Source organism: Bos grunniens, chromosome 7, assembly GCF_055505025.1.
Source record: "Bos grunniens cultivar Pamir isolate PY7600 chromosome 7, Bosgru_T2T1.0, whole genome shotgun sequence".
Lineage (NCBI taxonomy): Eukaryota > Metazoa > Chordata > Mammalia > Artiodactyla > Bovidae > Bos > Bos grunniens.
Window position 1 is genome coordinate 11,560,810 of NC_141171.1, and position 23,611 is coordinate 11,584,420.

Here is a 23,611-nt window from a genome sequence, read left to right on the forward strand (position 1 = left end):
TAACAACAGCAACGAGCTGGGGTGAAGATTACACAACTGATCTAGAGGGATCTAGGTGACCATGGGAATCTAAGTGGTGTTAGCCGTTGGTTTCCAGCAGCACCAAACTCCAGATTGTCTGGTGACAAAAAGGCAACTTTTTGTTTAAGCCACTGCTGTTCAGGTATTTTTATATTTGCAGCCCAATGTATTCCCATATAATGACACTGAATTTTTCTGGATCTCCAAAAATACTCAGGATAGGGTTTTGTTGTTTAGTCACTAAGTCATATCTAACTCTTTGCAACCCCATGGACTGTAGCCTGCCAGGCTCCTCTGTCCATGGGGTTTTCCAGGCAAGAATACTGGAGTGGGTTGCCATTTCCTCCTCCAGGGGATCTTCCCAACCTAGGGATTGAACTCAGTCTCCTGCATTGGCAGGCAGATTCTTTACCACTGAGCCACCAGGGATAGGGTAGCTGTTTATTAACATTTTTATGTTAACAAAATATAGATTGAGACTCAGGCACTGCAACATTAAAAAAAGAAAAAAAATGGAGAAGTGTGTGCATTTAACTGGGCCCCTGTGCAGCCCAGGAAGAGGTGATAAGAAACAATCTATAAGGGAAGGAGAGAGTTACAAGGTAAATTGTGTCCCCCCCTCCAAAAAAAATACATGTTAAAGTCCTAACTCCCAGTACCTCTGAATGTAACCTGATTTGGAAAGAAGGTTGTTGCAGATGTGTGTAGTTAAAATGATGTCATGCTGGAGTAGGGTGGGACCTTAATCCAATATGACTGAATTATATTATACATTTCTTCTAAGGAAAGAGACAGACACACAACGGGAGAATGCTACATGGTGACGGAGACAGACGGGAGTGATGTGTCTGCAAGCCAAGGAATGCCAAGGATGGCTGACAACCACGAGAAGCTGGGAGAGGCATGGAGAGAGCATCCCCTAGAGACCTCCGGGAGAGCGGGGCCCTGCTGACACCTTGATTTCAGAGTTCTGATGTCCAGAACTGTGAGATGATATATTCCTTTTTAAAATTTTTTTTTGCTATTTATTTATTTATGGCTGTACTGGGTCTTCGTGGCTGCACATGCGTTTTCTCTAGTTGTGGCGAGTGGGAGCTACTCTGTTGCAGTACACAAGCTTCTCATTGTGGTGGCTTCAGCTCCGTGAAAGTGTTAGTGGCTCAGTCATGTCCGACTCTTTGTGACCCCATGAACTGTAGCCCTTCAGCCTCCTATGTCCATGGAATTCTCCAGGCAAGAATACTGGAGTGGGTAGCAATGCCCTTCTCCAGGGGGTCTTCCTGACCCAGGAATCAAACCAGGGTCTCCTGCATTTCGGGCAGATTCTTTACTGTCTGAGCCACCAGTGAAGCCTTTCAGCTCAATGACTTGGAGCAAATCTTTTGCCCACTCCTGGCTTTTGTATGCTTAGCACTCTCTGCAGTCCCAAGGCATAAACGTGGACAACAGGGGTCCTCTGTCCCATGGACATGGCATCACTTCACATACTGCGAAGCCCTTCCAGCCTTCCAGAATCTCCCCAGGCAGAATTAATGCATTCCAAGTGCCTCAGTGCAGGGTTAGGTGGCTGCTGTCATTACTGAGAATTTAAGGCTATTGATGTCCTTGTTTCTCCAGCAAGTCAAGAACCTCCCTGAGAGCAAGAAATGGCCTTTCATTGATGCAGCCCAGTGTGACAGAACTATCTTCTGGTAAAACAAAGGGGTGTAACTCCTTTTAGGTGCACAGGCACTCAGTAATGTCCATCTGGTCAAAAGCAAGAGAATTTACATGTGTGACACAAGCTGAATCTCAGTGAAGACCCCAGTGCTGCTGTTAAAACGACCTGGGTTCAAATCCCAGTCCAACCTAGGACTGGCTGAATCAGTTGTAAGTGAGTGATTTTGTTGCTCTGTACCTCAGTTTCTCTGACTGTAAAATGGGGAATAGTGGCAGTCCTACCTGGTTGGATCATTTCAAGGATTATGTTTTTTTTTTTAAGTTGAAGTATAATTGCTTTAGGGCTTCCCTGGTGGCTCAGTGGCAAAGAATCCACCAGCAATGCAAGAGATGTGGGTTCAATTCCTGGGTTGGGAAGATCCCCCTGGAGGAGAGCATGACAACCCACTCTAGTATTCTTGCCTAGAAAATTCCAAGGACAAGAGGAACCTGGTGGGCTATAGTTCATAGGGTTGCAAAAAGTCAACATAACTCAGTGACTGAGCACAGCACACACACACATAACTGTTTTACAATTCTGTGTTAGTTTCAGGTATGTAGCAAAGTGAGTCAGTTATACATACGCATATATCCACTCTGTTTTAGATTCTTTTCCCATACAGGTTATTACAGAGTATCAAGTAGTTCCCTGTGTATACAGTAGGTCCTTATTATTTATCTGTTTGATATACAGTACTGTGTATATGAAGGATTAAACCTTTAATCCATTTGAGTTCATTTCACCAGTGATATAAGAAAGGGATCTGGTTTCATTCTTTCACATGTGAATATCCAGTTTTCCCAGAACCAGACTTCCCTGGTGGCTCAGACGGTAAAACATCTGCCTGCAATGCAGGAGACCCGGGTTTGATTCCTGGGTTGGGAAGATCCCCTGCAGAAGGAAATGGCAATCCACTCCAGCACTCTTGCCTGGAAAATCTCATGGACGGAGGAGCCTGATAGGCTGCAGTCCATGGGGTCGAAAAGAGTCGGACACGACTGAGCGACTTCACTTTCACTTTCACCTTTTCTCTATTGAATCTTCTTGGGTCCTTTGTCAAATATTAGTTGACCAAATATGTATGGGTTTACTTCCAGGCCTCTTGATTCCATCCTACTGGTCTACGTGTCTTTTTTTTAGTGCCAATACTATACTGTTTTGATTACTATTGCTTTGTAATACAGTGTGAAAACAAGATGTTTGATGCCTCCGGCTTTGTTCTCACTCCCTTGAGTGAGATCATACCATACTCAGAAGTTAGATGCACAGTAAGTGCGTAATGAGTGTTGGTTCCACACATGAGTGGGCAGCACTGGCAGAGTGTGTGCATGGAGAAAGATGTGAGGCCAGCAAGCTGCCCCCAGGGGCCGTACGGTCAGCACCAGTGGACTAAGAACTCTTCCCTTATATCATTTTCTTCCTTATGCAGGTACAGGAAGAGAAAGGGGCTGACCGGGGGTGATTCGAGATCCAATCTAGCCTGACTTGACACTTTACTCCATCATTACTGAGCACCTACTGTATGCCAGGGTATGATTTATGATACAAAAGCCTCTTAGCAGGAGAGAATCAGCTGGATGGAGACTGATGGGGAGGAGGGACTCCTGCTTTGATTAAAGTAAGAGACAAGGCTAGCTTGACGTGAGCTAGTGGCAGTGCAAGTGGGGAAACGTATATGGATTCAAGACAGATTTTGGAGTTTGAACTGACAGGGCTTGCGAATGGACTGGATATAAGATGTGAGAGAAGGGGAAGTCTAGAGTGATCAAGTGGATGGTTTACCAGTTACTGTTTTGTTTTTTAAATATTTATTTGTTTTTGACTCTGCTGGGTCTTTGTTGTTGCACGGGGTTTTTCTCTAGTTACAGTGTGTGAGCTTCTCCTTGCGGTGGCTTCTCGTTGTGGAGTATGGGCTCTAGGGCACATGGACTTCAGTAGTTGTGGCTCCAAGGCTCTAGAGCACAGCCTCAATAGTTGTGGCGCACAGGCTTAATTGCTCTGCAGCATGTGGGATCTTCCCAGATCAGGGATCAAACCCATGTCTCCTGCATTGGCAGGTGGGTTCTTTACTACTGAGTCACCCAGGGAGCCCTGTTTTTTTTTTTTTTTTTTTTAATGATGCTTTTTCTATCTTAGAAAAAATATTTATTTGGCTGTCCCAGATCTTAGTTGCAACATACAGGATCTTTGTTGCTGCACCCCACTCCAGTACTCTTGCCTGGAAAATCCCATTGACGGAGGAGCCTGGTAGGCTGCAGTCCATGGGGCGGCTAAGAGTTGGACATGACTGAGTGACTTCACTTTCACTTTTGACTTTCATGCATTGGAGAAGGAAATGGCAACCCACTCCAGTGTTCTTGCCTGGAGAATCCCAGGGACGGGGCAGCCTGCTGGGCTGCCGTCTATGGGGTCACACAGAATTGGACACGACTGAGGTGACTTAGCAGCAGCAGCAGCATGCTCTTTAGTTGCAGCATGTGGGATCTAGTTCCTCAACTAAGGGTTGCTTTGGGAACTCCAGGTCTTAACCACTGGACCACCAGGGAAGGCCCACCAGTCACTGTTTATGTGCCTTCCCCCACGTCCCTGTGGCACTCAGCATTACCACATAACAAATTATCCCCAAACCTAGTGGCCTAAAACAGCATGCACTTATTATTTGACAGTTTATGCGGCTCAGGAATCCAGGTGTGGCTTAGTTGGGTTGCTCTGAGTCTCTCGCACAGATGCAACTAAGATGGTGGCTGTGGCCATGGTCTCGTCTGAAGGACTGACTGGGGAGGATCCACGTCCAAGTTCACTCTTTGTTGGCAGGATTCAGTCCCTCACTGGCTATTGGTCAGAGGCCTCCTTCAGCTCCTCTCCATGGAGCAGCTCACAACATGATAGCTGGCTTTCCTCAGAATGAGCAAGAGAGAGTGAGAAGGAACCCCAAACGGAAGTCCCTGAGTTTTTGTAACCTAGACGTGGAAGGGATATCCCATCACCTTTGCCACATTCTTTTTTATTTTAAGATTTTTTTAAAAATGTGTACCATTTTTCAAGTCTTTATTGAATTGGTTACAATATTCCTCCTGTTTTATGTTTTGATTTTGGCTGCAAGGGATGTGGGATCTTAGGTCCCCCATCAGGGATCGAACCTGCACTCCGTACATTGGAAGGCAAAGTCTTAACCACTGGACCACCAGGGAATTCCCGCCCTTGTCACATTCTGTTGGTTAAAAACAAGTCATAGAGCCTCATCCACACTCAAGGAGAAGGAGTCACACAAGAGTGTGGGTTGATGGGAGGCATTTAGAAATTGCACTGTGCACGTCGGTCCAACGGCTCCATATCACCAGCACCTGCAACTCTGCTTGGCAGCTCCCTCTGGCTGCAGAGGCAGCTCAGACCTGCCTGGGAGTAACCAAACCTTTCCGGAGAATCCATTGCCCTGTGAGCATCCTTCAACCAAAGAACACACCCCAGCTCCCTCAACCCTCAATGAGATGACTCTGAAGTGCAGGTGCCACAGGTCTCCGGAGACAGAGGAGAATTAAGCCCTAGGTGTTCCAGTATAACCTGCTCATGAATATGCTCTTTTTAAAATTTTATTTATTTTTAGGCGTGGGATGGGGAGGGAGATGGGAGGGAGCTTCAAAAGGGAGGGGGATATATGTATACCTATGGCTGATTGATGTTCAGGTTTGACAGAAATAGCAAAATTCTATAAGGCAATTATCCTTCAATAAAATAATTAATTAATTAAAATTTTTTATTTGTTTTTGACTGCACGGGGTCTTCATTGCTGCTCGAGGGCTTTTTCTAGTTGCAGCCAACAAGGGTACTCTCTAGTTGCAGTGCGTGGGCTTCTCATTGTGGTGGCTTCTCTTGTGGAGCACAGGCTCTAAGACACACAGCCTTCAGTAGTTGCTGCACGTGGGCTCATTGGTTGCGGCACACCGTCTTAGCTGCCCCTCAGCATATGGGGTCTTCCCAGACCAGGAAGGAACCTGGTGTCTGCTGCATTACAAGGCAGATTCTTAACCACTGGGCCACCTGGGAAGCCCCACACTCTTTAAAAACAAACAAACAAACAAACATTTATTTAGTTAAAATGATTGTGTGGGGTCTTAGTTGCAGCATGCAAGCTTAGTTGCCCTTTGGTAGGCGGGATCTTAATTCCCCAACCAGGGATCAAACCCACATGCCCTGCATTGGAAGGCTGATTCTTAACCACTGGGCTACCAGGGAAGTCCCCATCAATACACTCTTTGCTGGGTGCCCTCCCTCCCCTATCTTCCCCCCACCTCCCCTGCCAGTGCTTCCTGCAGTCGCCTTCCAGGTAAATCACCTGTACTCAAATCAAGGTGTCTCAGAGCTCGTTGTGGAGAACACAGCTATGTTTGCTTCCTAGGGCTGCTGTAATAAATAACCACAAACTTGGTGGCTTAAGACAACAGGATTGTATTGTCTTATAGTTCTGGAGGCTAGAAATCCGAGTTCAAGGTGTGAGGAGGATTGTTATCCCTCTGAAGGCTCTAGGGGAGAATCCTTCCTTGCCTATTTCCTGGCTTTTGGTGGCTGCCAGCCATCCTTGGCTTTCTTGGGCTTGCAGCTGTATCACCCCAGTCTCTACCTCCATCTTTTTTTCTGTGTGTCTTTGCCTCTTAGAATGATGCCTCATCATTGGATTTAGAGCCCACCCTAGGTGGCTCAGACAGTAGAAAATCTGCCCCCAAGGCAGGAGACCTGGGTTCGATCCCTGGATTGGGAAGATCCCCTGGAGTAGGGCATGGTTACCCACTCCAGTATTCTAGCCTAGAGAATTCCATGGACAGAGGAGCCTGGTGGGCTACAGTCTATGGGGTTGAAAAGAGTCAGGCACAATAGTATCTAACACTTTCACTAGGTCCAGTACATACCACCTCAAGATCTTTGGCTAACGACATATGCAAAGACCTTATTTCCAAGTAAGGTAACATTCTGAGGTTCCAGCTGAACGTGAATTGGGAGGCATTGTTGTTCAGTCACTAAGTCACATCCCACTCTTGGCGACCCCATGGACTGCAGCACATCAGCCTTCCCTGTCCTTCACCATCTCCTGGAGTTTGCTCAAACTCCTGTCCATTGATTCAGTGATACCATCCAACCATGGCACCCTCTGTCACCCCCTTCTCGCTCTGCCCTCAGTCTTTCCCAGCATCAGGGCCTTTTCCAATGAGTCGACTCTTCACGTCAGGTGGCCAAAGTATTGGAGCTTCAGCATCAGTCCTTCCAGTGAATATCCAGGGTTGATTTCCTTTAGGATTGACTGGTTTGATCTCCTTGCTGTCCAAGGGACCCTCAAGAGTTTTCTCCAGCACCATAATTCAAAAGCATCAATTCTTCAGCACATTATTGGGGGGTGTTATTCCACCCATTACATAATGGAGAACAGTGATGCTGCCATTAACTGAGATGGGGAAGATAGGAGAGGTGCAGGTTTGGGGTGAGTGGAGGGATCAAGAGTTCTATTTCGGGACTTCGCTGGTGGTCAGTGGTTAAGAATCCACTTTCGAATGCAGAGGACATGGGTTCGATTACTGGTCTGGGAAGATTCCACATGCCGTGGAGCAACTAAGCCCATGCCCCACAACTGCTGAGCCCTTGCTGTAGAGCCAGGGAGCCACAACTACCGAAGCCCATGCACCACAACTAGAGATTAGCCCATGTGCAGCAACAAAGGCCCAGAGTGGCCCAAAACACACAAATAAATAATAATTTTTCTAAAATGAGCTCAGTTTCAGACATTATACCTGGGCATACCCATCAGGTTTCCAAGTGCAGACACCCAGGGAGGCAGCTGAAGGTCAGTGGAGAGGCTCAGGCTGGAGGTGTCATTGGAAGATACCATTGTTAGATATAAGTGGCATTTAACTCCTCAAGGCTGGTCAAGATCCCCAGGGAGCTGACCAGAAGTAGACACAGGAATAAAGAGGGCAAGCCCCATGGCTCTCTCTCCAACATTAAGGACAAGGGATGAGGAGGAATCAGCAGAAGACAATGAGCAGAGGCAGCCAGGGAGGTGGAAGCAGGACTCGGGAAGCATAGCATCTTGGAGGCTGAGAAAACACCCTTGAATTCAGCAGGATGAAGCCCTTTCCTCAGTTGGGCAGGGGCAAAAAGTCAACTGGAGCAGGAAGGAGAGGGGATTAGAGGGGGAGGATCCAGAGCTGGGGAGGAGAGACGGCTCTTGGAATGATTTGCTGGGGACATTGAATGTATTTGGGCTTCCCAGGCGGCATTAGTGGTAAAGCATCCACCTGCCAATACAGGAGACATAAGAGATGCAGGTTTGATCCCTGGGTTTGGAAGATCCCGTGGAGGAGGGCATGGCAACCCACTCCTATATTCTTGCCTGCAGAATCCCATGGACAGAGAAGTGTTTGCTTCTGGTGGCTGCTGTAACAAATAGTCATGATCTGGGAGGCTTAAATACCACAGAAAACAAAAACAAAGCAAAACCAGGGCTTCCTGGTGGCCCAGTGGTTAAGAATCTGCCTTGCAATGCAGGGGATGGATGGGAGTTCAATCCCCAGTTGGGGTACTAAGATCCCACATGCTGCGGGGCAACTAAGCCTGTGTGCTGCAACTGCTGAAGCCCAAACGCTTTAACTGCTGAGCCCACATGCCACAGCGAGAGAATATGTGCCCTGCAACGAAAGATCCTGCATGACACAGTGAGGGTCCTGTGATGAGTCCTGTGACTCATCAGGTGCTGAGACCTGATGCAGCTAAATAAATAAAACAGAGCAAAACCAAACCAGAAAACCTATAGAAATGTGTTTTCTCACAGTTCTAGAGGTTAGAAGTTCATAAGCAGTATCATCAGGCCAAAGTCAAGGTAGCCCTTGGAGAGAGTCCACTCTTGGCCTCACCCAGCGTCTGGCGTTCCCAGGTGTGCCTTGCTGTGTGACTGCATCACTCCAACTTCTGCCGCCATCTTCATGTGGCCTTTTCCACTGTCCTTTCCTCTTCTCTTCTAAGGATGCTGGTCAGGAATTCCCTGGTGTTCTGGTGGTTAAGGCTCCATGTTTCTGATGCAGGGGACATGGGTTCAGGGAAGTTCTGCATGCTGTGAGGTGCGGTCAAAAAAGGAAACAAACAAACAAAATGTAAGGACTCTGGTCAATAGAGTTAGAGCTCATTCTAATCCAGTTTGATCTCAAGATTTTTTTTTTTTTGCCATACAGTCGGTCCTTGTTGTTTATCTATTTTAGATATAGCAGTGTGTACATCTCAATCCCAAATTCCCAATCTATTCCCTCTCTCCCTGCCTTCTTCTCCTCTGATAACCTCCCAAATTCCCAATCTATTCCCTCTCTCCCTGCCCTCTTCTCCTCTGATAACCATAGTTTGTTCTGTAAGCCTGTGAGTCTCTTTTGTAAATAAATTCATTTGTGTAATTTTTTTGACTCTGCATATAAGTGATATCATATGATATTTGTCTTTCTCTTCACTTAGATAGGCTTCCCTGGTGGGTCAGATAGCAGAGAATCCACCTGCAATGCAGGAGACCCTGGTCCGATCCCTGGGTTGGGAAGATCCCCTGGAGAAGTCAAGATTCTTAATTTAGTGATATCCGCAATGACTCTCTTTCCAAATAAGGTCACATCTACAGGTTCTGGCAGTAGGAATGTGGACATATCTTTAGGAGAGGGGCCACCATTCAACCCACTACAGGGAGGAAAGGAACAGGGTTGGGGATGGGGAAGATGAGGCAGTGACCTTGACAATCCACATGGCCTCCCAGAGCTGCTCTTTCCAAATAGGCAAAACAAGGACTGGTTTTGAGACTAAAGGTTGAATATGCACAAGACTGTCATGGCTTTATCTCATGGAGAAACCCTCTCTACCCAGAAACAGGGAGAAAGTCCCCAAGTCTCTGTCCACTGATACACACCACTCCTCGTAACCCACTTAGCCCTTGCCTGCACTGGACCCATGACTTTTCTCCTGGATCTGAGCCTGCACCATATTCTTTCAAGCTTTAAGATGTTTGCCCAGGAAGTCTCCCCCGACCTGGATGGCATTCCCTCTTGCAACTCTGTCTATCCTCCAAGTTTCAGCTTAAGGGTCTCTTGCTTCATGGATGGGGTTGTAGTGATGCCCAAAGTCCCTATAGTGGATGCTGTCCACTCCAGCACACCACAGACTCTCTCCTGAAGAGTTTCCATGATTGTAATTCCATAGTTTTCCACAATTATTATGTTTTATTTATTTTTGGCTGTGCTGGGTCTTCATTGCTGTGCTCCGGCTTTTCCTAGTTATGCCAAGCCAGGGCTACCCTCCAGTTGCGCAGGCTTCTCACTGCGGTGGCTTCTCTTGTTGCAGAGCATGAGGTCTAGGGTGTGCCAACTTCAGTGGTTGTGGCTCCCGGGCTCTAGTATGTGTGTGGGCGTTAGTCGCTCAGTCATGTCCAACTCTTTGCAACACCATAGACTGTAGCCCACCAGGCTCCTCTGTCCATGGGATTCTCCAGGCAAGAATACTGGAGTGGCTTGCCATTCCCTTCTCCAGGGAATCTCCCCACCCAGGGATCGAACCTGGGTCTCCTGCATTGCAGGCGGATTCTTTACTGTCTGAGCCACCACACCAGGGAAGCACAGGCTCAACAGCTGCTGCGTTTGGGCTTAGTTGCTTTGCATGTGGGATCTTCCTGGACCAGGGATCAAACCCAATTCCCTGCATTGGCAGGCGGATTCTTATCCACTGTGCCACCAGAGAAGTCCAATTATTTTAAATTATTATAATTTTTCACAATAATTTACAATTATTTTTAAATGTCAATCTCCCCCCTTCCAGAATGCTGACCTAGGGAGGCCAGGCCTGGGAGACCACTGTGACCCTTGCATCTAGCTCAGGTATAGCGCACATACAGCAGGTGATCAGTAAATGTGCCCAGGTTTCTGAAGGAATTCCTTTGTCCAGGTGAGGGGGATGTGCTGGGAATCGCCCAACTAGACAGGTGACTTGGTGTCTCAGTGATATTCTGGAATCTTCTCTGAGATAAGGGGACGCTAGGCACAAGTGTGTGCGTGTCTGTGCACGCACACACACACACACACACACAGACAAAATGAGCCCCCAGCTCCCAATTTCTCCACGGAATATTTTTTCCCCAGGGCGGAAAATGAACCATTATTAAAACAACAGGGCAACCGGCTGGGAAAACCCATTTTCAGCGATTTATATCACATCACGTGGCTGCCGAGAGGAAATGGGAGAAGCACGGGGTTTTAAGCACTGGGTGAAGAATCACGTTCCATCAGAGGAGGAACAGATGGGTGTTTTTTCTCCCCTCTCTCCGCCTGTTCGGGCTCCAAGTCAGGAATCCACGTCAGCCCTGGGTTTGTTCTCAGGTGTGATGGGGGCAACTCTGGGAGGAGGCGGCCAGGCTGCTGGGCCCCAGGGGACCCACCCAGGATGCCCTGTCTCCCTACCCACTGCCTGCCCTGCCACCTGGGCTGGTGGGCTGCCTCCCCTGACCACCTTCTGCTGTTTTACATTTTCTTATCACCACCTGAAATTTTCCTTTCCCTTTATTTCTTCCCTCATCCACTGCCCCTTTCTTCGAAGGCAGTAGCACATCCTGTCCCTTCATCCCCGGCGTGGAACACACAGCAGTTGATCAAATATCCACAGACATGGGCTAACTCATTACCCCCGCGCATCATGTTCTGAGGTTATTATTTACGCATCTGCCCTCCTTGCCAAGCTGTAAGCGCACTCAAAGGAGGGGGCTCTTTCATTTCTTTCGCTCATCTATGGAGCCACGGTCCTTCCACCCGCAAAGAAAGCCTGATCCACAAACAGCCTCGGGGTGGAGGGACACAAGGCTGACTGAGTCATTCGGCTGTTTAAAAGCCATCCGTGGCTTCTCTTCTTCAAAGCTGACACCTGTTAGTGTGACTCCAATGGCCCCTCCCAATCTAGACCCCCAAAACACCTATTCAGTTTCATCCTAACGTCCCGCACCTGCGCACCTGCCCTGGGCCCCAGGCCCTTTCTAGGCAAACCAGCGGGCTGATCCGCGGTCCCCATCTCACCCATGATGCTTTGCGCGGCTGCCTCTCTGAACCTCCCAGTTTCCACAGTTGGGTATGCTGCGCGGTCCGCTTCCACCTTCTGAACCAGGGGCTTGACACCCAGAGCCCAATCCAGCCCACACCTGCGATTTGTTTTGCCCATGCAGGGTTTGTAAAATGGTAATAAGGTACCAGCTCTTAAATACCTGGTGATTGTTGCATAAAAATCTGTATTCCTGGCTTTCCATCAAAAGACACAGCCTCTATGAATCTCAGAGGCAGTGCTCAGTAAGACTGGACCCCATCCCCAGGAGACAGCGCAGGTCTGCCAGTTCTCACATGGTGAGTAGTTCAAGGGAACTGGACCCAGGCAGAGTCACTGTTAGGGAATCTTCCGCTTTCCTCTCTCAGAACAATTCTCCTGGCGTCTCCACCTAGCTTAGTGTCTCGGGAGTCTGGGCTGTGTGGACCACACTGCCGGGCTCCTGGGTCCTCCGGCTCAGGTTGGATTCAGCCAGTGAGGGGAGAGGAAGTGAGGGAGATATTTGTTCCCCAGTTCAGCCCCTGTGGCTTCTGAGGGCCGCTCGCATCCCTGTTGGAGGTCACAGGTCTCCCCCATCCACACACAGCCTGTAGTGTCTCCAGTTCATAGCAACTGCCCACTCAGACCTAGGGGTCTGAGCTCCCACCTGTAGTGTCTCCAGTTCATAGCAACTGCCCACTCAGACCTAGGGGTCTGAGCTCCCACCTGTACTGTCTCCAGTTCATAGCAACTGCCCACTCCCCTTGCCCCTCAGACCTAGGGGTGCTAATAGCTCCCACTTGTCCTAGTCCAAGGCGTGGCGTTATTCCTTGTGGTTCCTGTGGTACATCTGTCCATGCTGTGTAATATTGTCCCATCATTTAGCTCTGCTCAGATTACCCAGTTTGAAATGTACCATCAGTTTCCAGCCCTACAGCCTCTATGCCTCAATTAAGCTCTCTGGTAAATGGGGATAACACCTGACTGTAGAGTTATGAGAAAATAAATGAGTTAATACTGTGCAAGGAAAGAACTTAGCAAGTGCTAATCAACGTTAGCAGTTATCATTATTCTGTGTCACAGTCACCACTCCTTATTGCCCCTTGACACTGAAGTGAAGGTCACCTGTGCCATTACTCATGCAGACGCCTTCTTGACTGCTCAGAGTGTCTGTATTACCTGCTGTCCGCGATAAGTAGTGGCGTGTGTTGTCAGCAGCTGTGTGATGTCATCCCTGCTATAGAGTTCCTAGGCAGTCCTCCACCCCACGGGATGTCCATCCTTCCACACTGACCCCAGGAATTCGCTGGCAGTCCAGTGGTTAGGATTTAGTCCAGTGGCTACTGCCGTAGCCCAGATTCACTCCATGGTCAGGGCAGTAAGATCCCGAAAGCCTCATGGCATGGCCCTGTACCTGTACCCATCTATCCATCTATCTATCTACGCATATGTGCTCAGTCAGTCATGTCCATCTCTTTGTGACTCCGTGGACTAGAGCCCACCAGGCTCCTCTTATCCATGGAATTTTCTAGGTAAGAATACTGGACTGAGTTGCCATTTCCTTCTCCAGGAGATCTTCCTGACCCAGGGATAGAACCAGCATCTCCTGCATTGGCAGGCAGATCCTTTACCACTGTGCCATCTGGGAAGCCCTATTGTTCAGTCACTCAGTCGTGTCCGACTCTTTGCGACCCTATGGACTGCAGCACGCTAGGCTTCCCTGTCCTTTACCGTCTCCTGGAGTTTGCTCAAACTTATGTCCATTGAGTTGGGGAAACCCTTATATATATACAGAAGTGATCCATTCATGTGTTTGCTTTCTCCACTGTACCATGATCCTTTCCAGGGGCTTTGTAAATATTCAGAGAATTGACTATCAGGGCCTCTATTATTATAGTTCCCTAGGGCTGCTATCTGGAGAAGGAAATGGCAACCCACTCCAGTATTCTTGCCTGGAGAATCCCAGGGACCGGGGAGCCTGGTGGGCTGCCATCTATGGGGTCGCACAGAGTCGGACATGACTGAAGCGACTTAGCAGCAAGGCTGCTATAACAAAGGACCATAAACTGGGTGACTTAAAACAAGGGATTTATTCCCTCACAGTTCTGAAGTCCAAAGTTGACATCAAGGTGTCAGCTGGGTGGTGCTCCCTCTAAATGTTCTAAGGGGGGATCCTTCCTGGCCTCTTTCAGCTTCTGGTGGCTCTGGGCTTGTGGCCACATCACTCCAATCTCTGCCTCTGTTTTCACATGGCCACCTTCTCCTCTGTCTTCACCCCTTCTCTTCTAAGGACACTTGTCATTGGATTTAGGACTCACCCTAATCCAGGATGATCTCATCCATCGAAAGAGTCTTAATTACATCTGCAAGGGCACTGTTTCCAAATAAGGTCACAGCTCCAGGTTCCATGTGTTCATATTTTGTGGGAGTCACCATTGGCCCCTACCAGCCAGGACCCCCAGCTTCCTGGAGCCCTCAGCTTGCTTTCTCTCTTCACTCGTTCAAAAATTTTTTTAATATTTATTTTTATTTATTTATTTGGCTGCTTTGGGTCTTAGTTGAGGCATACGAACTCTTTTTAGTTGTGGCCTGTGGGATCTAGTTCCCTGAGCAGGGTGTGAACCCTGGCCCCCTGCACTGGGAGCATGGAGTCTTAGGCACTGGACCACCAGGGAAGTCCAGTGGAGACTCAAGATCCTGGAACCCCATCCCCTGGCCCCTGGTCTCTGGCTGCTCACAGTGGGTGGTTCTCCCCTTCCCATCCCCCCACACAGCAGGGGGTGGGTGGGAGGGAATCAATAGGTCCAGTGTCCCCCATGGGTTTGTGTTTCCAGTGTAGGCCAAGCTCTCAGGAAGCCTGCTCCTCTGTGAGCCCCCATTGCCCCCTTTCAGCTCTCAGAGAACATCCCCACGACCCCCCTGCAAGCACTGCGGGGGTGTTGATCACCCCTCGGTGGCGTCAGGCTGGGCTGAATGGTTGTCATTTCTCTTCTACCCGTCAGAACTCTGTATTCCCTTCAACAGCTCGCAGGCTAGCCTCTGACCTGCCTGCGATTTCTTTCCAGGGCTGACAGGTTGGGTTAAGAGAGCGCGCTCCCCTGAGCCAAGACATACTTTTTGCTTCAGCCCTCCCTTTTCCAAGAAGGCCCACAGTTCCCGCTTTGCTTCACACTTTCTCTGGACAGAGGCTGTCTATCACCTCACTTTCCCACCATCCCCTCCCTCCATCGCAAAGTGGCCAAGCTGGCCCAGGCCCCGGTCCTGTTCAGCTTGTTTGAGTTGACTCTATAAAAAAAAAAAATTCTGGGACTTCTTTGGCGGTCCAGTGGTTAAGACTTCACCTTCCAATGTAGGGGGTGTGGGTTCGATCCCTGGTTGGGGAGTTAAGATCCCACATGCCTTGGGGCCAAAAAACCAAAACATAAAACAGAAACAAAGTTGTAACCAATTCAATAAAGACTTTAAAAATGGTCCACATCAAAAACCTTTTTTAAAAAATAATTTGTTTTTAAGGTAAAATTCACACAAGATAAACCATTTTCAAGTGAACAATTAAGTGTATTATTGTATAGTGTTATACGACTAATTCCAGAACATTCCCATCACCCCAAAGGAAACCCCTGACCCATTAGCAGCCACTCTTCCTTACCCACTCCCTTCACCCCCTGCCCCCAGCAACCGCTCATCTCCTTCTGTCTCTCTGGATTTGCTTCTTCTGGACTTTTTGTATAAATGGAGTCACGTAACCTGTGGCCTTTTGTGTCTGGCTTCTCTCACTCAGCATCATGTTTTGAGGGTCATCCATGTCGTAGGGTTCACTCTTTTATCGTGAAGCACATGCTTCCTAAAATACAGCACTGTGTATTTTAAAAATATGCTCCACCTTGATCATCACCATAGTTCAAGATAGAGAATGTTCCAGTCCCTTGGGAGCTCTCCAAGGCCAATTTCTAATCATTGTCTTACCTCAAAAGATCACTTTCCCAGGCTTCCCTGGTGGTCCAGTGGTTAAGAATCTGCCTTGCAATGCAAAGGACACTGGTTCGATCTCTGGGCTGGGAAGATCCCACATGCCGAGGAGCCACTAAGCCCGTGCGCCACAACTACTGAGCCCACTCGCCGTGGCTGCTGAAGCCTGCATGCCTAGAGCTCACGCTCCACCACAGGAGAAGCCTCTGCAGTGAGAAGCCCGCACATGGCAACAAAGAGTAGCTGCTGCTCCCACCACAACTAGAGAAAGCTCACGAGCAGCAGCGAAGACCCACCACAGCCAACAGATAAAATAAATAAATCTTTAAAAAATATGTCACTTTCCCAGTGATCCTCACCTGAAGCTGACTGTGCCCCCTCAACAAGGGAGGGCACAACTAGGCAAATGCTATTGGCATATGGTGGGGGAGAGGACGGGGATACTTTTTCCACACCCTCCAATGCACAGGATAGGTCCCATGCAGCAAAGAATCAGCCAGCCCCAAATGTCCGTGGTCCATGGTTAGGAAGCCCTGGGCTCCCTAGCTCCACAGATTACTTCTATCTGTCCTTGAGTGATAGGAATGTCGTCATGCATTGCATCCCACTTGTGTCCTGTGGGCAACACGCACAGGGCTGTGTATGTGTTCATGCATTGTTCTTTTTCATCACTGTATTGTATTCCATTGAATTTACTCCAAAGTGAAAGTGAAGTGAAGTTGCTCAGTCATGTCCGACTCTTTGCAACCCCATAGACTGTAGCCTACCAGGCTCCTCTGTCCATGGGGTTTTCCAGGCAATAGTACTAAAGTGGATTGCCATTTCCTTCTCCAGTGGATCTTCCCGACCCAGGGATGGAACCCTGGTCTCCCACATTGTAGACAGACGCTTTACCGTCTGAGCCATCAATATATATTCTAAACAAATATACTCCAATTAATTTCCCATTTGCCAGTCGACGGTCACATGGCCGGTGGCCAGTATCTGGCGATGGTGAATGAAGCTGCTGTGAACATCCATGTATGTATGTATGTCTTTTGGTGGCAGAAACTCCCATTCCCATTGGGAATAAACCAGGGAATTGAAATGCTGGGTTACAGCAATTGATAGCAATTAGTAGATCAGTCTGAGAGAATTAAAGCTCAGGGAATTTTACACAAAACACCTGACTTCTAGCTTCTCTTGAAGAATCCGTACCAGCAATTCCAAGAGCCTGGCTTCCCACGTGGTAGCTCTCAGCTGAAGCTGAGGAATAGCAAGCGGCTGCTGGCTTAAAAGGGGGTGCATCTCCAGCTCCCCACAGCTGTCACTGTCCCTCCTTACTGCCTCACCCCTGCCCCATTTCTGTTTCTTGTTCCCGTGTCAGCATCTGGCATTGAGGGCCCTGGCCCTGGCCCGTGCAAGGTCAGGCATCACTTTTTCCCCCTTTTTATGGCTCTACTGCAGCCTAGTCTCTGCTGGCATTTTTCTTGTCAATGTCCTCAGAATCTCCTCTCTGTCCAGACCATCAGGGTCTTCTATGTTCAGCTGATGGATTCTTGCTGTCTGCTTACAAGTCACTTCCCCAGGGCAACCTTCTCTGAGCCCCCTGGCTGGGGAGGGCCTCTGGTCTCCCACAGACCCTGTCTTCCATCCCACACATCCGTGGACATCTTGCTGGTTTCCAACCAACTGGGACTGCCTCTGTCTCATTCATCTGCTTACCACCCAGCTCAATGCACCGTGAATCCCAGCCATGGGGGTACAGGGTATGAAGGAGAGCCCCGGTGCCAGATTGCAGAAGCAAACTGGGCTCCTGCGTGGAGCCTGGCCTGCACACCTCACTCCTCAGAAGCTTTCCCCCCATATCTGACGCATGGGGTCAAGATCTAGAAACTATTCTCCCCCCCGCCCCCACTGTCCGTACCAGCCACGACTGGCAAAGTGCCAGGTGCCTTCTCTGGGGTCCCTCATTTCCCACAGACCAGGCCCAGCCCTCAACCATCCCAGCAGTCCCCACGCACTGTCCAAGTGTCCCCCAGTCACGTCCACCTCACTTCCAGGGCCATCCCTGACTCCTCACCTGCTCACCCGTCTTCCTTCCCTCAACTTTGCTCTATACCCTCAGTTTCCCCCCCTCCCCAACTCCTCTCTCCTCCAGACACCTCAACTCCCCCTCCTCTCCCCTGCTTTCTCGCAAGCACTCAGTCAACCATCTCTGGCTCCTCACCTGCCTCCTCCAACCTCACCTCTTTCAGCATCCTCTACGTGGGACTCGCTCAGCTCGCTCCCTTCACCCCCATTTCGTCCCCCCAACTCCTCCCCCAGCCCTGCTCTCTTTACTCCAGTCCCCTGCCCTCTCGACCAACCAGAGCACCTGCTGGGGAAGAGGCGGGGCCTCCTCCTCACCTGGCGGCCGCAGAGCAGCGGGGCAGCGGCCCCTAGCGGTCGGGGTGGGAAGTGCAACCCAACTGGCCTCCCCTCCCAGTTGGTGCCTTACTGGGAATGGACCACCATTGCTGCCTGCCAGCTGTTGCTCAGACTGGACCTGGGTGGCTTCCTGGACTCTTGTTTCTTGGGAGTGAGGAAGGTGCAGCGTCCGCACTGTGATCCAGAGGTGACATTTGAGAAGTTCTGCTGGGGAAGGGGGATTCAAAGACCAACGTGTCCTATTGGCTCTGTCCCTAGGCTGTGCCTCAAATCTGGCCCTTTCTCCCCAGCACCCTGTTCCAGGCCTCCATCACCTCTCAGCTGGATTGACTGTGGAATCCATCTCCCCAGTCTCCTGGCTCCTTCTCAAATCTTACCAGGGCCAGAAGGTTCCTGTGAACATATAAGTCAGGGGAAAACCCTCCTCTGCCTAGAACCTTCCATTGCTCCCAGGTGACTCCGATTAAAAACCAATTCTCCCCGAAGCACATCAGGCCAGGATGGTCTAGCCCATTACCTCCCTACCCTCACCTTCCTCTCCTTTTGCCTTCACCCCCTCCTTCCAGCCACACAGGCCCGCTCATTGATCCTTTGAACACCCAGCATGTTTCCACCTCAGGACCTTTACGCTGGCTGTTCTCTCTGCCTGGAACCCCCTCCCCCCGACCGCCGATCTCCCCAGGACTCCTTTTAAGTCTTTATCCAAATACCACCTTCTTAGTGAGCTCTTCCCTGACCTCCTCTATCTAAAACTGCAGCCATCACCATGTTCTGCTGCTGCTGCTGCTGCTGCTGCTAAGTCGCTTCAGTCGTGTCCCACTCTGTGCGACCCCATAGACGGCAGCCCACCAGGCTCCCCCGTCCCTGGGATTCTCCAGGCAAGAACACTGGAGTGGGTTGCCATTTCCTTCTCCAATGCAGGAAAGTGAAAAGTGAAAGTGAAGTTGCTCAGTCCTGTCCAACTCTTAGCGACCCCATGGACTGCAGCCCACCAGGCTCCTCCGTCCATGGGATTGTCCAGGCAAGAGTATTGGAGTGGGGTGCCATTGCCTTCTCTGGTCACCATGTTCTGTCTTCCTTAATTTTCTTCCATAGCACTGATCATCCTCTAACATCCTGTACCTTTTAATTGTCTGATTTCTCATCTGTCTTTCTGATTGGAATGTCAGCCCCAAGAACAGAGAAGCTTGTCTGCCTTATTCTCTGCTGTGTTCCCAGCAGCTAGCACAATGCCAGGTGCACAGTAGGTGCTCAACACATGCTTGTTAACTGAATGCATTGCCTTGCCCCTGCCAATGACAGCAGTTGGAATTAATCTCCACCCACACAATATCCTCCCAGCTCAATTCTGAGACCCCTTTACCTGCCTTTTCACTTGAGCCGAGGCATAAAGGACAGGATGGGGCTCCAACAGTGCCCAAGGTGGGGGTATAGGAAGCCTCCAGGAGAGGCAGGGGCACACAGAACTCCACCCCACCCACTCTTCAAGGCTTGGACAGTTCACCATCCACTCCCCTTAGCACCCTGCTTACTTTCCAGGGCTATTTCCATCATGCTTTCTGTGCCTGCCTTACCCACTGAACAGGGATGCCCCAGAGAGGAACTCCAGTCTTACTGGCAAGACACTAGGGCGTTCTCAACATCTGGCCCCCAGCCACTAAATGCTGTAAGGGGTCCTCCGTGTTTGAGGAATGCATGGAAGGAATGAATACACTGAATGAGAAGCCCCTCAGGGTCAAAAATGCTGGCCGAGTGGGCTCTAGGTGTATCCGTGCTGGGGGTGCCTGGTGGGCAGTGGAGGGCTGAGCATTTTTCCTGAGACCAGGAACGTGTTTCATTACCAACCCCAACCCCTGCGCCGCCCTCGCATGGGTTCTCGCACCTCCGACACACGGACCTAAGGAATACGAAGAAACAGGACACCCACGACTGAGGGCGCCAGCCCTGAGGTAGAGGACTCAGAAGATCGGGGACAGAGGAAGGTGGAGGAACACAGCACCCAGGTCGGTCAGCACTGGAGCTCAACACACGTGGACACAGGAGGAGGGCAGAGGGCACAGGTGAGTAGAGCTATCCACGTCTGAGGTCAGGGTGCGCCAAATGCTAGATGCACAGAATGTAGGGTCTCCAAGACGCCGGGGGATCCGTACGTGGGGTGTCCTAGGCGCGGGCCACCTGGGTGTGAGGGTTTTCTGGCATAGGGTAAAGAGAAAAGTGGATGTCCAGGCGCTGGATGGACAGGACGTTGGGTATCCAAGACGCGGGTCACGCTGAGCGTGAGAATCCGAGGCATAGGTAGGATGCGCAAAGAGAGAAGCGCCTTGGGAGTAGGGCGTCCTGGGCGCGGGTACGGACACGCGCGGTGCTGGGCGCCGGGAGCTGGGGCGAGACTGCGCGCGCGCGGCCGCGTTAGTTTCAGGAGCCCGGCTGCTGGCGCGGCCTCCACTGCGGCTGCGCAGCCGGGGGTCTTCGGGGAGAAGCGCTGGGGCTCTTTTGCGCCCCCAGCCTCTACTCATCCTTCTCCTCTTGAGCCCCTCGCCCGCGAGGCCTAAAAACCGCGATAGAATGGAGGCTAGTGAAACCGATCCCGGCCACAACACGGGGCGCTCTGCTGACCACGGGCTTTGGGGAAAAAAGAGGAGGATTTGGGGGAAGGGAGTCCTAGCCAGGATTTTTCCAAACTGAGCCGGGGGTTCCTTAAAGCATGGCACTCCTTTCCCTCGTATAAATTAAAGACACCGCTTCTCGCAGCAACTGAAGAACGCAAGTTAGTACCGTCCCCCAGGCACATTCATTGGTTCCGAGGGTCCCTCCGTAGAGCAGGTGGGTGGGCTACTCAGGGCTGGATGGCAGGTTGGTGGGAGGACTAGGAGCAAGGGGGCTCTGGAGATGCTCAGCCTTCCTTGAGCTGCACGTTCTTCCCCCTTTCAATCCTTCCAGGTTTATAGAAAGCTGGCTGTGTGGATGTGGGGGGAGGGTTCCTGGTTGCCCCCTGCGGTACCGCCAAAGCCTTTCATGGATCCTACCAGGTGCTGCGGAGATATTTCAAAGTGGGAAACTGACGTGTGGAGAAGCCGAACCTCCCCCATTCTCCCATCCTGGTACTGCACCAACCATAGATGGATAGAACCCCCTCCGCAGCCACAAACCTCCACTTCATACATATTTGGTCCCTTAGATCCAGCCGATGGGCCTGACCATCCGTATTTAAGGCCCAAGGTCTACAGCCACGGAACCCTGGGTGTGAAGGAGGAATGAAGTTAGCCCGCCTACTGTCTCCACCCCTGAAGTCTAGGGCTGGATTTGGCCCCAGTTCCAGGCTATGAGAATCCCTGCCCAGTCCTGAAATGATGGTTGCCCACAGAAGCAGGTGGAGGGTGGTGGGTGCCATAGAGGTAAACCCCGGTTACCCGGTCAGCCTGGAAGTCTGGCGTCTCTGTGCGTGCTCAGTCACTCAGTCCTGTTTGACTCTTTGCAACCCCATGGACTGTAGACTGTGTCCGTGGAATTTTCCAGGCAAGAATACTGGAGTGGGTTGTCATTCCCTTCTCCAGGGTATCTTCCCGAGCCAGGGGTCCAACTCACATCTCTAGCATCTCCTGCACTGGCAGGTGGATTCTTTACCTCTGTACCACCTGGGGAGTCTCTGCTTTTCCCTAAATTCAAGCTTCTGGGAAGGGATTTTTAGAGGACGGGTTTATTCACTTGCAGATGTTCCTTTTAGGGTTTCTTAGATTTTTATAGCTCCCCTCTAAGCCTGCCCCAAGTTTTGTCTATTTGTCACCCCAACCCTTTCCATTGCTACTTCCACGCTGTTTCTCAATTCCTCACCCATTCTGCAGAGCCAAGTTGGAATGGCAATGCATTCTCTTCCCTGGAGACAGAGACCAGGGTTTGCCATCTTCCTCGTCCTCAGCACATCCCCTTCCTCTATAATCCAGGTTCGGACTTGTCAGCCCCACTCTCCCCACTATTGCCTGCTCTGTGTCTACCTGAGATTCAGCCCCGACTTTGTATGCTCTGGCCCGTGTGCTAATTAGACCTCCACTGGATGATTCCCTTCCCTAAGGATCCAAACCAGGGATTTGCTCCTTCCCATCCATCAGTCTTCCCCTTGCACCCATCCTTCATAAAACGCCAGGCTTCCAGGTCCGCTCTCCCGAGATCCTCACCGGATCTTACCTCTCAGGACCTTCTAGTACCCGCTGCCCTCTAGTTTTTCCTCAGCCCCCACCCTGCACTGAGCTTTCTATTCTGCCAAAGTGCCTATTTTTGGCCTGGGGCCCGGTTTTATAGCCCCCACTGTGGGTCTTGGCAGTCACAGCTCTGGCTCTGGGAATCCACGCCAAGTCGGACTGCCTTCCCCAACCAGGGAGATGGGGTGCGGGGCTCCCTTCTGCAGCTGCAGCATGAAGCCAGCCCCAGGCCTCACTCGGCCAGATGCCTAGGAACCCGCTGGTTCCTTGTCCTACTTCAAGTCCACCAGCTGCAGTATAGTTGCTGGGCTGCGGAAATCCATACCGAGTTTTTGCACTTGCCGAAAACCTAAAATGCAATTTTTTCTCTCGGCCCCCCCACCCCCACCCAAAGCAAGACCTTTGAGGCGTTTATAGATACTAACCTCCCCCAAATACCCACCCTCTCCGCTCCTGCGACCCGGTCAGTTCCCAGTCCTTGACCAGTTGCCACAGATCTTTAGCTAGGGTCTTGTCCCATCCCGCATACTCCAGTCCTGGCTTTGCGGTCTTCCCTTGCCTTATATTGTAGGTCTGGTCTCCCAGGGTAGCGGCCTCCTCATTGCATTCCCTTCGCATCGCCCCTGGATCCTGAAACCGCTTTTACCTGCCTGCTTCGGTGCAGCCAGCGCTCCAGATCCTTTCGTGCCCGAGTCCAGCCCTCCTTTTGCCCCTCCTTCTTGCACGTCGCTGCCAGGAAGACGAGGGCAGCCCACGCCGCCTCAGCCACTAAATAGCCCCCTCCCGGAGACCCCTGCGAGCCCAGGTCTGGGAGCTCTAGGCCAGGTCTTGCTTATTCCCACTGCATTAGGCATGACGCATTACTCCGTCTCCCGAGGAAGAATCCGGCCCGAAATTTGCGTGCCCGGGGTGCATTTGGCCCTGTCGCAGCTGCCTTCGTTCCTCCCATCTCTGTCTAATCCAACCCGGGTTTTGCAGACCCCTTCCAGATCGCTCCCATTTCTCCCCTCACCCGGCAAAGCGCCTTTACTCCACTACCTGCAAAATCCGCTCCGGGTCTTCCTCGAGCCTGTCTCCCCTCCCCCACTTCCCGTTCCAAAGCCGGGATCCAGCACAACTCCTTCCCTCTCCCGGTTTTTCCATAGGGACAAGAGCGGGGCGAAGGGGAGGAAAGTCCATTCCGGGTTTTCGGACCGGCCTCCGGTGCGCTTGGGCAGGTTGCGGCGGCCGGTCCCGGGCGGCGGCT

At 50.8% G+C, this 23,611-nt stretch overlaps 2 long non-coding RNA genes across 2 annotated transcripts; one reads left to right on the forward strand and one right to left on the reverse strand.

Moving 5' to 3' along the window:
* Positions 1-5,459: 5,459 nt before the first annotated feature.
* LOC147368388 (uncharacterized) lies at positions 5,460-23,144 on the reverse strand. The gene is made up of 3 exons (XR_015166624.1): positions 23,012-23,144; positions 8,620-8,816; positions 5,460-5,775 (listed from the first exon to the last, which is right to left on the reverse strand). It is a non-coding gene; the product is annotated as an uncharacterized LOC147368388 (long non-coding RNA).
* Positions 11,795-16,095, forward strand: LOC147368389 (uncharacterized). The gene is made up of 2 exons (XR_015166630.1): positions 11,795-12,111; positions 15,766-16,095. It is a non-coding gene; the product is annotated as an uncharacterized LOC147368389 (long non-coding RNA).
* Positions 23,145-23,611: the final 467 nt, after the last annotated feature.